Genomic DNA, 12767 nt, shown 5'->3' with positions numbered 1-12767 from the left:
GTGGAAGTAGCTCTGGAGAAAGGGGTTGGAGGCCCTTCTTATCTGAGAGATGGAGGCTTAAGTAATTAAACTTCAGTGTTAAAAAGAGTCATATCATTATTCATGCTCCAAGCAATAAAGCGAACTATGTGCCTGAACACGTTATTTCCCTGCTTAAAAACAGTCAATTTGTCTCCATTGCTTAGCCCACATGGTTCTGATGCTGCAATATGGCATGAAAGGGTCTTCACAAATAGTTCCAGCTTCACCTGCCTCATTCTTAAGCTCATGCAGTTTGGTCATATTGGAGTATTTTCTGGTTCTTAAATTGCTGAGTGTTTTCATATTTCCATGTTTCTTTTCTCTTATTCCTCTTTTTCTTTTAACCTATTAATTTCAACTATTTATTCTTTAAAACAAATACTAAATGGAGCTTTCCTTTGGATAAATAGCCAAATGAACAAATTTTCAGATGAGAAAAAAATTTCAGAACAATGCAATTTTCTCCTAAAACCAAAAAGTTAATCAGTGCTGGGAATGATTGGAAGTCTAGCTCCGTGACCCTAAGCCCTTGTGCCAGAGGCATCCTCATTCAGACTCTCAATTATGCCACTCTGGTCCAATTTTTCATAACAATTGTTTACCTGAACCTCAAGTGACCTGCCCAACTCATGTTTCACCTGATACACTATGTGCGTTGCCACTGTAACTTAAAGATACCTGTGCACTACCACTCCCATCACCTATCCCAGACCTTATATGGCTCTAACTGTGATAAACTGCCAGTTAGAATAGTTAGAACTAGTCAGTTCCCTGGTCACTTTATTTCTAAGCTATATATATAAAAGAGACTAGCCAATTAAAGTGTTCCAAATTTAATATCTTTCTAATCCTTAGTTACTGCCCTTACTTTGGGACATGCATGTCCAAAAAGATGCTCTATTCCTGAGGCAGAGGGAAAAGAGCCCACTTCAGGATTAAAGAGCACAGAAGAGGTGGAAGGGAGTGTACATAAGATGAACTTCACCCAAGGTTCACTGTGCTTCCTGAGCTACAGTTTCAATTTTAGAAAAGACATCTGGTAAAGTAAATTTTGTAAGGGGAGAAGAAATATAAATTTACCTTGAAGGATGCCTGGAGAGAAAGGAATCTGATTGTAGAATTTAGAATATGAACATTCTAGCTTGCTGTATTGTCACTTTATTTATGCTCATGCTTAACTCAACTGTAGCTTCTGGGTATTTTTTATGTCATTAAACACCCATGGTATAACCAGGAGAATAGAAAGTGAGATGTGGCTGTGTTTACTTGTGTTGCCATTCAGCATTTCATCTCATAGCCCACAGGAGACTTCTGGCTAGATTCACAATGATGGTGACAGAAGTTCAAATAAATGCGGCAGGATCCCACTGGTACACAGTGCAGTAAATCTGAATGCATGAGTGGAAAGTCTCTTGGACGCTTCTTTTTCATAGATGTGAAAGCATTAATATTTTATTTTTCCTTAGTTTTGGGTTTTGTGGTGAGAACAAAATTAGGAAGAGAAAACTACAAGCCAAGATGCAAAGATTCTTACACTAGAACTTGAGCTAAGTTCTTGTCATTTTTTTAATCCATCCAATTGGAAAGCACAGATTCTTAAAAACAGAGAAGTACTAAATCTTCTCTGAAAAAAAAAACCATTGTAAGTTAAAGATGTAAGGAGCCTTGCTGATTGAGTTTAACTTGGTGATTTGTAAGTGACTCACTTGAACTAGGTGTCTTTCTCAAGGTCACACAGCTAGTTGGTGGCATCAGTAGGTCTGGAAGCCCAGTCTCCTAATTCATTGCTGGGTGATTTTTACACAATGCTTCCTGCTCACCAACCCCCCTCCCCCCCAAAAAAAACCTCATCAGATGAATTCTTTCTTGGGAGATATAGGAAAAAATTGATGAGCAAGTGCATAAGGGCAGGACAGAAAGCATGCAAGCACAAGATGCGTACATGTCACACCTTTCTGGCTATAGCACTATGAGATGGGGAGCTCTTGTCTACCCCCAGCCCAGGGATCCAAGGGCCCTCTGAAGTCGGTGAAGATCTTCAGATGCAAGCAAGAAGACAGCCATAGCCATGGTGCCCTGCAAATGAAGCAAAGCCCTCATCAACGTGAACAATTCCTCTGGAGATCAAGCCACGCACACTGCATTTTAAGCTACTGAAGCTTGTTCTGCTTCTGGACAAGGAGCGATTTTCTGGGGTGGACATCTGAGTCTGAGTGAAGGGAGGTGATCACGTGGCCCAGACTTTTACCATCTGACAGACCATCTCCAAAGCCTTCTTGGCCTGTTACCAGAAACAGGTGGATGAGGCTTCCAAGTCTTACCCCGTATAAGCAGCAGATCCTGCTGATAGCTGATCCTCAGCACTGTGAATCCAAAATGTTTGTAGGCCCTGGTGCCTGTGCTCACTTCCAGAAATCCAGCAAATGAACTCATCGTGAGGATCTAGGATAATCTTTATAATAAACAATGGCTGTGGGATTTGAAGTTTAAAGAAAAAGTTCAAAGAGTATCGTTTTTGCAGTAAGGTATATGTCTTGGATGGTCTGTTTAATGAAGTTCACTTTGTCCAACTTAATGAAGCCTATATCCGTTATGTACTGAAGAAACAGTGTCTACACATATTGAAGCAGTATTTCTGGATTAGACATACCAGTCTGAGCAGATGTGGCATGAGCAAGAACCTGGTTGAATCTTCTCTGATGGTTTCCATAGAACTACTGGGGACCCTTATTGCTTTCTCAGACGCAATAAGGTGCAACACAAAGAGGCAAGTACCACTGGAGTCCTCAAAGATTATATTGTATCTGGGAGAACTTGGTTTGTTCTCACAAACTGATTCTGCCGGAACATATGCAGGCCTTCTTAGACAAACTGTGGACTGGGGTGTTGAAGTCAGGACCAGGAGCATCAGGAGCCAATACTGGATACTGTAGTAAGGTCAAGGTTTACTGGGTCTCTGAACTTTAGTAATAAGGGGTGAAGAAGGTGGGTAGACCTGGAGACTAAAGGGAAGTTACTGAGTTATAAAACAAAACTATGCATTGTCAACATGAAGCCAGGCTGAATGGACATACAGAAAGAGAAGCAATGAGATGGAAATCTAATGAAAGAGAAAGCTTCAAGTTCAAGTGTAGGTTAAAAATTACAGGGATAAAAAAGAAGCTGCAACACTTTTGTGTCTAGTTCCTCCCACCTTGGGTATGTGTGGAGAAGTACTTCCTCCACACTTTCAGATTGACATCACTGTTGAGAGATTCTTTCTGCTTCAGTCCTGATGGAATTGAATTCCCATTCACCCTCACTTCCCACACTATGTGGATTTCTCTCTTCATGATTATTTAGCCTATTGGTCAAGGGACATGGCTGGAACCAAAGAGTTTCTATCATTATTCAATTTAAAATAATTACTATAAAAGACAGTTGACTCCACATTCTTAGCTTTATCAAATACATTCATATGAAGCTAGATTATTTTTCTCTTCTTTATGATCTACTTTTCTCCTATAAGAGGAAATTTGAAGTAATTTAAATGTCCTATTTTTAAAAGATTTTTTTGGAGCCCCATTCAATGGCATAGTTTTCCTCTGTACCTTCTCAAGAAACATCATGAATTCAGAGTTTAAAACTTTACATACAATGAAATGAAGTGAAGTGAAGTGAAGTAGGTCACACAGCTATGTCTGACTCTTTGCAACCCCATGGATGGTCCATGGAATTTTCCGGACCATAGTACTTGAGTGGATACCTGTTCGCTTCTCCAGGGGATCTTCTCAACCCAGGCATCGAACCCAGGTCTCCTGCACTGCAGGTGGATTCTTCACCAGCTGAGCCACAAGGGAAGCCCTACATATAATGAGATCATATTATTTTAAGCTCATGGCTTCCATAAACAAATTATCAATATAATTTTTGTGAAACTCACCCTTTATTCCATGGGATATTGTATATCTTGAGACCTTCCTCCAATGCCACTTAATTTGAGTGTTTTTAAACATGGTGGGTGGCTGATTTCTGATTGAATGTCATTTCCAGCTACTGTACCCTAACTTCTCCACCTTTGGGTTCCTGCTTGTACATTCAACTATGTGACCTTGGAGACAACTGTTTTCACCTAACATCATACGAGTACTGAAATACAGTAAGTGGTGCTAATGAACCCAACGTTTTAGGGCTGATAAACAGGAGGGCCCCTTATTCCTTGACTAAAGAATAGAGCCATCTTGGGAGAGTATGCTATGGGTCATAAGGAGGACAGGGCAAAGGAGCATGATCACAAAAGTCTCAAAACTTCATTATGAGAAAAGTGATTCAAAATCCTGTGGATTGGTGGTCAGAGCAGTCATATTCTCAAGAAAGACCTGAATAGTACTCTGGGTAGCTATGATTCAATATTAATTCATTGTTCGGTGATTTCCATTTCTTGTTTATGTTCATTTTCTTCATCACATTATTCTACTCAATTTCACCCATTATTTCCCACATTGTTATTGTTAATGGAGTAATTGATGAAGTATGCTCTGCTAAAGTGATGTGCATTTTTTTATAGCTGTCTTCTCTAGGCACAGTAAAAACCCTAAACAGCCTTGAAATTAAATGTAATATATTTGCATCTGTATAGCTTTTATTTTAGCATCTGGAAATCATCTAGCCAGTTATTTATTTGAAAACTGGTTTTAGAGCAGTAAAAGACCATGTACTGAATCTGTGTCTATACTGAGCTACTGAATTAAACCCAGGCTAAAACCGATGATTGAGTCCAGCCAGGCTGCTCACCCACTGGAGAAAGGATATTCCAACACACATTGGAACCTTCACTGAATCATGAAAGACAAGAATAACAGTCTCCATCACCTGAATTTTAGCCCTAGTTTCAGCCAGCATTAGCATGTAAATAGCAAAACAGTAAATTCCTTGCAGATTTTCATGATTTCATTTGAATCCCAGTGATCACGGGGATCCTGGAAAAGAATATTTTATCCTACTTAGGGGAGCAAAAATATAAGCAAGTTGAATTTGCTATCAAAGTTATATATGATATGTTTTCTGCAAAATTAACCTCAAGGGAATGAAGAGGGGAGTTGGATGATATGAAATAGTAATTGAAAATTTGGAGAAAATTCAAGCAACACACAGGACAGCATTTTCGAAGACAAGAGATGCATATAAAATATATAAGAAAGCCTTTGAAAAAATAATTGCTCAAATTTCAAAATGAAGGAACAAGGTCAAATATCTCTCAGCACCCTTCCTGGTACACAATAGTGCTCTGTAAACCTCAGCTGCTTCCTTCTTGCTTCTAATCACTTCTCCTTCAACCCTTTCTCTTGCTTACACTGTTTCTTTCTTTTTAATTTTTCTTGCATAGTCTTATATTTAGCATAAATTTTCATAACTAATGGAAGTTATTTGATGTGCAAAAATGTGGCTTATGCTTTACTTTTCCAAAATTCCATGACTGTTTGTGCCATGACTGTTTGTACATTTTTTAGACCATAGTAACTCTTCAACATTCAGAAAACGAAGATCATGGCATCTGATCCCACCACTTCATGGGAAATAGATGGGCAAACAGTGTCAGACTTTATTTTTTTGGGCTTCAAAATCACTGCAGATGGTGATTGCAGCCATGAAATTAAAAGATGCTTACTCCTTGGAAGAAAAGTTATGACCAACCTAGATAGCATATTGAAAAGCAGAGACATTACTTTGCCAACAAAGGTCCGTCTAGTCAAGGCTATGGTTTTTCCAGTGGTCATGTATGGATGTGAGCGTTGGACTGTGAAGAAAGCTGAGCGCCAAAGAATTGATGCTTTTGAACTGTGGTGTTGGAGAAGACTCTTGAGAGTCCCTTGGACTGCAAGGAGATCCAACCTGTCCATTCTGAAGGAGATCAGCCTTGAGATTTCTTTGGAGGGAATGATGCTGATGCTGAAACTCCAGTACTTTGGCCACCTCATGCAAAGAGTTGATTCATTGGAACTGACTCTGATGCTGGGAGGGATTGAGGGCAGGAGGAGAAGGGGACGACAGAGGATGAGATGGCTGGATGGCATCACTGACTCGATGGACATGAGTGAACTCTGGGAGTTGGTGATGGGCAGGGAGGCCTGGTGTGCTGCGATTCATGGGATCACAAAGAGTCAGACACGACTGAGCGACTTAACTGTACTGAACTGAACTCTTCATAACCTTGTCACACTCAAGCAGACCCTTTATGAAAAGTACAACATCAACTTTCACAATTAAAAAGGAATCTGGAAAACTGAGAAAGGTGTCAATAACAGGCTAATGGAAATTCCTGAAAAGACCAAACCAAAGAACTGGATGAGCCATTAATCCAAACCCTGTGCTCTTACAGCTGAAAACAAAAATGAGGTGAAGAAAGGAGGAAAGTTTTATTTCAGTTGTGGTGTTATTTTTCCTGTTTCCATGCTTCTGAAGTCCACACAACTTGAGAGCTGGACCTCCAAGGAAATGAGTATTGCATGTAACTATTTGAGTATTGCACCTTGCCATAATAGATACTGAATAAAATGTTAGCTCCCTATAGTAGACAGACAGTAAGATGACCCCCAGTTACCACTATTTCCTGGTGCTGATGACCTATGTAACCCCCCTCTCTTTTAGTATGAGCTAGATCCTTCCCAGGTGGCACAGTGGTAAAGAATCCGCTTGCCAATTCAGAAAACACAGGAGATGCTACTTTGATCCTTGGGTTGTGAAGATCCCCTGGAGGAGGAAGTGACAACCCGCTCCAGTATTATTGCCTGAAAAATATACTCCATGGACAGAGTAGCCTGGTGGGCTTCAGTCTGTGGAGTCACAAGGAGTCAGTCATGACTGAGTGTGCACACACACATGCACACACAGATCCACCATGGCTTCTAACAAACAGAAATCAGTAGGAGTGAAGATCACCACTTCCATTATTTGGCTTGGCATCATGCTAACGGACACTGTTCCTTGCTGGTTTAATGGAGAGGGACACAGAACAAAGAAATAATGGTGGTCCCTCTTAAGAGACAGCAAGAAATGGAAGCCCTTAATCTAGTAGTTTTCTGGGAACTAAAACCTTCCAACACCATCGTGTTTGGTTGCAGATTGTTAATGTTTGAATATTCAGATAAGATCCCAGACTTGAGAAACACCTTCATTGTGATCTCGGTTCAAACACTGTAAGCCAAGGGTTCCCTTTGACCATACTTCTGACTCATTGAAGCTATGAGAATGATATCTGTTTATTATTTTAAGCTGGCACGTTTTGTGGTAATTGGTTACACACAATAGATAACTAATAGATACCATCATTTCCCCATCCCTCCCCAAGCTATGAGACCAGCTTTGCTTTGGGAGCCCTATAAGGAAGCTTTCTCAGTCTCATTTACTAGCTTTCTACCCTCTGCCACCATTTTGTCTCTGGATGATACATTCTTTGTACTGCTTACTTGGTCTTTCTTGTTATTTGGCATCCGTCTTTTCCCTTGACCCTCAGCTGCCAAAGTGAAGTTCAGACTCCCTTTTCCTGCTAACCGGACCACTCTTAAGAACACAGGATTTTCACCGACTACTTGTTGTGCTCACTTGCTATATTACATGCCCAATTTTCCTTTAATAGAAACCTCAGAACTCTATATAGAAGAATGATAGCTAGTCCTTCTTTCCCCACCTGAGATTACTCTAGCATTTCAGATTTTTGTCTGTATAATAATCAGTTGGTGACTATGTTTATAAATCTATATTCCAGTCTTTATCTAGTTTTTCTTTCAAGATGTGTCCAAATTCCTGATCTGATCCAGTGTTAAATCACTGAATGAAAGTATTATTAACAGTGTCTATAATATCACTGAATCAAAGACTTAGAGGAAAAGCCAAGACCGGATCAGATTTTCTCAGCCCTTGTTTAATAATATTTCTACAACATTTTGCAGCTTCCCTGTAAAGATAAAAAGACAACAGACCATCTGGCCCAGACAAAATAAAGATAATCAATGATGATTTTCGAGTATATTTGCAAAGGTTGCTGCTTTTTCATTTCCACTGGGGATGGAAGAAGAGAAAAGGTGCTTAAGCTGTGTGCCACATACTGAAAATTATTTATTTTGGCAATATGTTCTTGAGAATGCAATGAAAATTCCTTCTAGAGTAGATTTCCTTCTACCTAGGATATGTTCAGTACTATAAATGAAGCCAGAAAATGGTTCAAGTGACCTCAAGCTTCCAGCACAATGCTTCTTATCTGCTAGGGATTTAACAAAACAGTTTAAAGTAAAAAGGTAAATCTAACTTTGAATTCTAAGATAAATGACCCAATAACAGAAATGGAAAGTACACAAATAAAATCCAGGAGATAGCATGATTGGTATTTAGGAACATAATAAAATCTACTATCTGTAAAGTTGGAAAATAATATTTGAAATCTCACCTTAAACTGTCTTACTTTAATGGTTGCTGTTGATATATCTACCTAACTCAAAACACAAGGCTACTTCCCCAAATAAGTTAAACATTTGAAAAAAACAACGCTAAAGAGCAAAAAGATCAAGGTAAAGTTATGTCTATCTCATTGTGGAAAATGATTAGTTTTGACAGGTCTGCTTCAGACAAGATCACAACTATTTTATAATAACCACACGTATGTGTGAAGTTTGATTTCATCAACCATAATATGGTTACTTTAAGTGCTAGGCAATCTTGATAGCCATTTCTCAAGTGATTAGTGATATCAATAACTCATAGCTTTTATGCACTTTAAAAAGTGTTAGATATTATAGCAATTATTTTCCATAAATTATAGCATTTAATCCTTACAGCAACACAGTCACATATAGAAATTATGATTATATCTATGTAATATATAATAGAAACAAAATAAGGTTAAAAAAATTGTACAAAGTGACATAGTTTAAAAGTGATGGAGTCTGGCTACAATCTAAACAGTCTGATAAGTATGTTCTTCACCACTGCAGCATAAAACCCTATGGCTAATCTGACTGTAGTTCACAGCAAAGTATTTCAGTCTATTGATCACAAAATCAGGTCAACAATGTTGAGCGCTCATTATCAGTCCCTTAAAGGGTAAAATAACAAACAGGATGTGGATCCTGTTCCCAAGAAGCTTAGAGGTTAGCTTTATAACTTGCTTACAGCTTCATTCGTGAAATTACAGGAAGAAATGAAAACCCCATGATTCTTCGAGGGTTGAGATGTTCTTTCAAATGAATCATTATGTGATTTATTTAGTGGACACCATCAGAGCTTTGTGCATATCTCCTTGTCACGCAACAGCTCAGTACGCATCAAAAGTGTCCTACTACAAGAATCCGTGATTCATTACCTGAGGGCTTTTGTATGGTCCTCACCTGTGTGGAGTGCAGGCAGGGAATTCCAGGAGGTTCATGTTTCCTGGGGAAGCACTTGGCAATGACGGATGGGATAGGAGAATAAACACTTCTACTTCCTCAATCTTCAGATGGGATATCCCTAAAATCTAATCTATACTGTCTTCTAGAGATCCCCAGCATACCTGAGTCTCAGTTGCCCAAACTGATAATCTGCGTGATAAAATATTGTTTATTGACCTGTATCCTTCCTTGTCTCAGTTTCGAATCTTCTCCCAGAACTTCCATGAATCACCTCCCTATTACACTTACTTATATTCAAATCTTAATTTAGAATTTTCTTCTTGGGGAACCCAACATAGGATAATTTGTGAGCCAATTTGATTTCAATAATATAAAAATTCACTGTCTTGTTTTGTGCTTTCCCCATTGAAAAATAATGTTTTGCTCTCAGACTGGCAGGTTTGAAAACTTCAGGTTTGGATAAAGTTTATTGAATTATTTTATGAAAAAGAAAGTGAAATGCAGTGGGGAATTCTTGATAGAAGATTGAGATATCTTTGGTGTGCTTCTCAGTCGTAACAGACCTATTCTAAGGCAGCCTCCAGTACCTGTCAGAACTGAAGGTTCTGTGTCTTAACATATCAAATAGTGACTACAACCTACTGAGAAGAAATTCTTCCTCAAATATTTTCAAAAGGGATACTGTCTAAGAGGAGTCAAGTATAAAAAGATCAAGATCAAGACAGTATGTCAAAGAGTGGAGGGGGTTTTTTGTAATGAAAATGTTCCCAAAATTTAAGTCGTGAAAATTGGATTCTACTCCTCTTTTGTCCCTAAAAAGCTATATCACCCTGTGAAAGTCAAATCGTTCCTAGTCACTTCATTTTTCTGTACATAGATATTTGGTTAGTTTGATTTAGTTTTTAAAATTATTTCTGAATAAAATTTCATATTAGCAGATTAGTAGTTATCTGGGTTGGATAGGAAAGTATGAGTTACAGTGGATAACAAGGAAAAAAGGAGAGTTTTTCATTTGCCCATCTTCTTGATTGTGGTGCATGTTTCACTGGCATATACATATCACAAAACCACCAAACCGCATTTAAAATGCCATGAAGAACAAAAAGAAAAGAAAAATATGTGTTCATTGGAAATTTTCCAAACGTGGTATAGGACTGATTTTCCCTTTTTTGGTGTGTCCCAGTGTACCCAAACCCAATTTGAATTGTTCAGAGTTTGGCTCAGATTTCTCTTCCTTTCTTATATGCTCTTCCCATGTGATATTATCAATTACCTTAACTTTGAATTCTTTCCATACATTACCAACTGTGAAACATGTAAAGCCAGTCTAGAACTCACTTCTAAGCTCCAGACTTGTAACATTTCTTACGAAACTCTTCTGTTTGGATGTCTCACAAACACTTCAAGTGTAACATGTCTCAAATGACTCAGATTTCCTTGTTCACATATTCTTAGCTTTCCCCAACTCTCTGTAAATAGCACCATCAAACATTTTCTCAATTAAGAAACTTTTTCTGTCATCTTTGAGAAATGCAAATTAAATCCTATCCCTCCCTAGCAAAAATCTCATGAAGTGTAATCAAAATAAGATCTAACTTCTTCTCATAGTTTGTTAAGACTCATTGCTTTATGTCAGAAATTTTCAATTAATAATCTGTAGATACCTGTAGCTTCCTGGACTTGAGGAGTCAGTTTGCCCCAAGTTAATTTTATAATGCTACTAAAATGCCATTTTCCCATTTCATTCTAACATTTTTCATGGATGGTACAAAGGCAATGTTAAGTAAAACTTGCCACCTACTATGATTCAAGGCTGTAGCACCAATCTTTACTAGTAAATATTGTATTCTCTCTGTCATATATTAGCAAAGAAAAAAAAAGAAGAAAGAAAATAATTTCTCATTGGAATATCCTTGATGAAGTATTGAAAATTAAAATGATTCATTATGTTAAATCTTGACTCTTGACCTTGTCTTTTTAATACTCAATATTATTAGATGGGAGATACTCATAAAAAACATGAAAAATTGTTTGAGTTGTGAGCTGAACTAACCTTATTTATTTTTCACATAATACCATTTTTATTTGAAAGAATAAATGACAAAGTATGGTTATTCAGATTTGAATGTTTGTCACTTCAAAAAAAAAAAAAGAAGGAAAGAAAACAATTGACAGCATTTTTATTTTCCAGAGACAAATCACTTTTATAGGTTCTGAACCTTAGGACATGGGCTTACCATTTTGGGCTATCACCATTCAACTCACTAGAACATGATTATCATTGTTATTTGTATTTAAAGTATTAAATACATATTTTTTTTAATTTCTCCATTTAATAGTGTCAAAAATAAATATCAGTTTTATCACATAAAACATTGGGGGCCCTTCAATTATTTTTAAGAGAGTAAGACAGTGCTGAAGGTAGGAAGAGAAAGGGATGGCAGAGGATGAGATGGTTGGATGGCATCACCGACCTGATGGACATGAGTTTGAGCAAACCCCAGGAACTGGTGATGGACAGAGAAGCGTGGCATGCTGCAGTCCATGGGGTCACAGAGTCAGACACGACTAAGTGACTGAACTGACTGAACTTTAGTCTTGAGACTAAAAGGTTTGGGATACTTGAACAGAACTTGGGGTTAGAGCTCATCTATTGTTCAACTAGAGACAGTAGAACAACTCAGGACAACTGAGAGAAAGAGATGCTCACATGCCAGGGCCAGAATAAAGAAACACTGGAAACAAGTATCTGAAGAGAAAAAAATCTGACCTTAGAATTACAGAGCTGTGTTCCACTCTCGGCTCAGCCTCTGATCATCTCCCGACTGTGAAAGAGCCACTGGTTCTTCCTGGGATCCACCACCACCAAGAGGGCTGGATCTCTAGTCCTAGAGCCCTTTCTGTGTCAGACCTAAATTACACTTACTGGATAAATCTATGTTAAGATTTTGCTCAGGGTTTGTCCTGGTCCCAGGATCAACTCAAGGAAGAGGAAACCAAACTCACTGAGCTAAAATCAAGGGCTGCATTCCTTTTAGAGATTCTAGATAGAATTAGCTTTCTGGACTTCTCCAGCTTCTAGAAACCACCTGATTTCCTTAGTTTATGACCATCTCCCCTATCTTCAAAGCTAGCAGGGTAACATCTTCAACTCTCTTTGACTCTACCCTCCTGCCTCCCCCTTTAATTACAAGGATTCTTGTGATTTTCTTAAATTGAAGAAAGTAGGGGAAACCACTATACTATTCAGGTATGACCTAAATCAAATTTCTTATGATTATACAGTGGAAGTAAGAAATAGATATAAGGGACTAGATATGATAGACAGAGTGCCTGATGAACTATGGACGGAGGTTTGTGACATTGTACAGGAGGAGATGGATC

General features: G+C 38.2%; 1 pseudogene; it reads left to right on the top strand.

Moving 5' to 3' along the window:
• The first annotated feature begins 1995 nt into the window (after positions 1 to 1995).
• LOC101115863 (small ribosomal subunit protein uS9-like) lies at positions 1996 to 2448 on the top strand (annotated as a pseudogene).
• The last annotated feature ends 10319 nt before the right edge of the window (positions 2449 to 12767 follow it).

The sequence above is a fragment of the Ovis aries genome, chromosome 2, assembly GCF_016772045.2.
Source record: "Ovis aries strain OAR_USU_Benz2616 breed Rambouillet chromosome 2, ARS-UI_Ramb_v3.0, whole genome shotgun sequence".
In the NCBI taxonomy this organism is placed as follows: domain Eukaryota; kingdom Metazoa; phylum Chordata; class Mammalia; order Artiodactyla; family Bovidae; genus Ovis; species Ovis aries.
The sequence above is the reverse complement of the archived record's forward strand: the minus strand, read 5'-3'. Positions and strand labels throughout refer to the sequence as shown.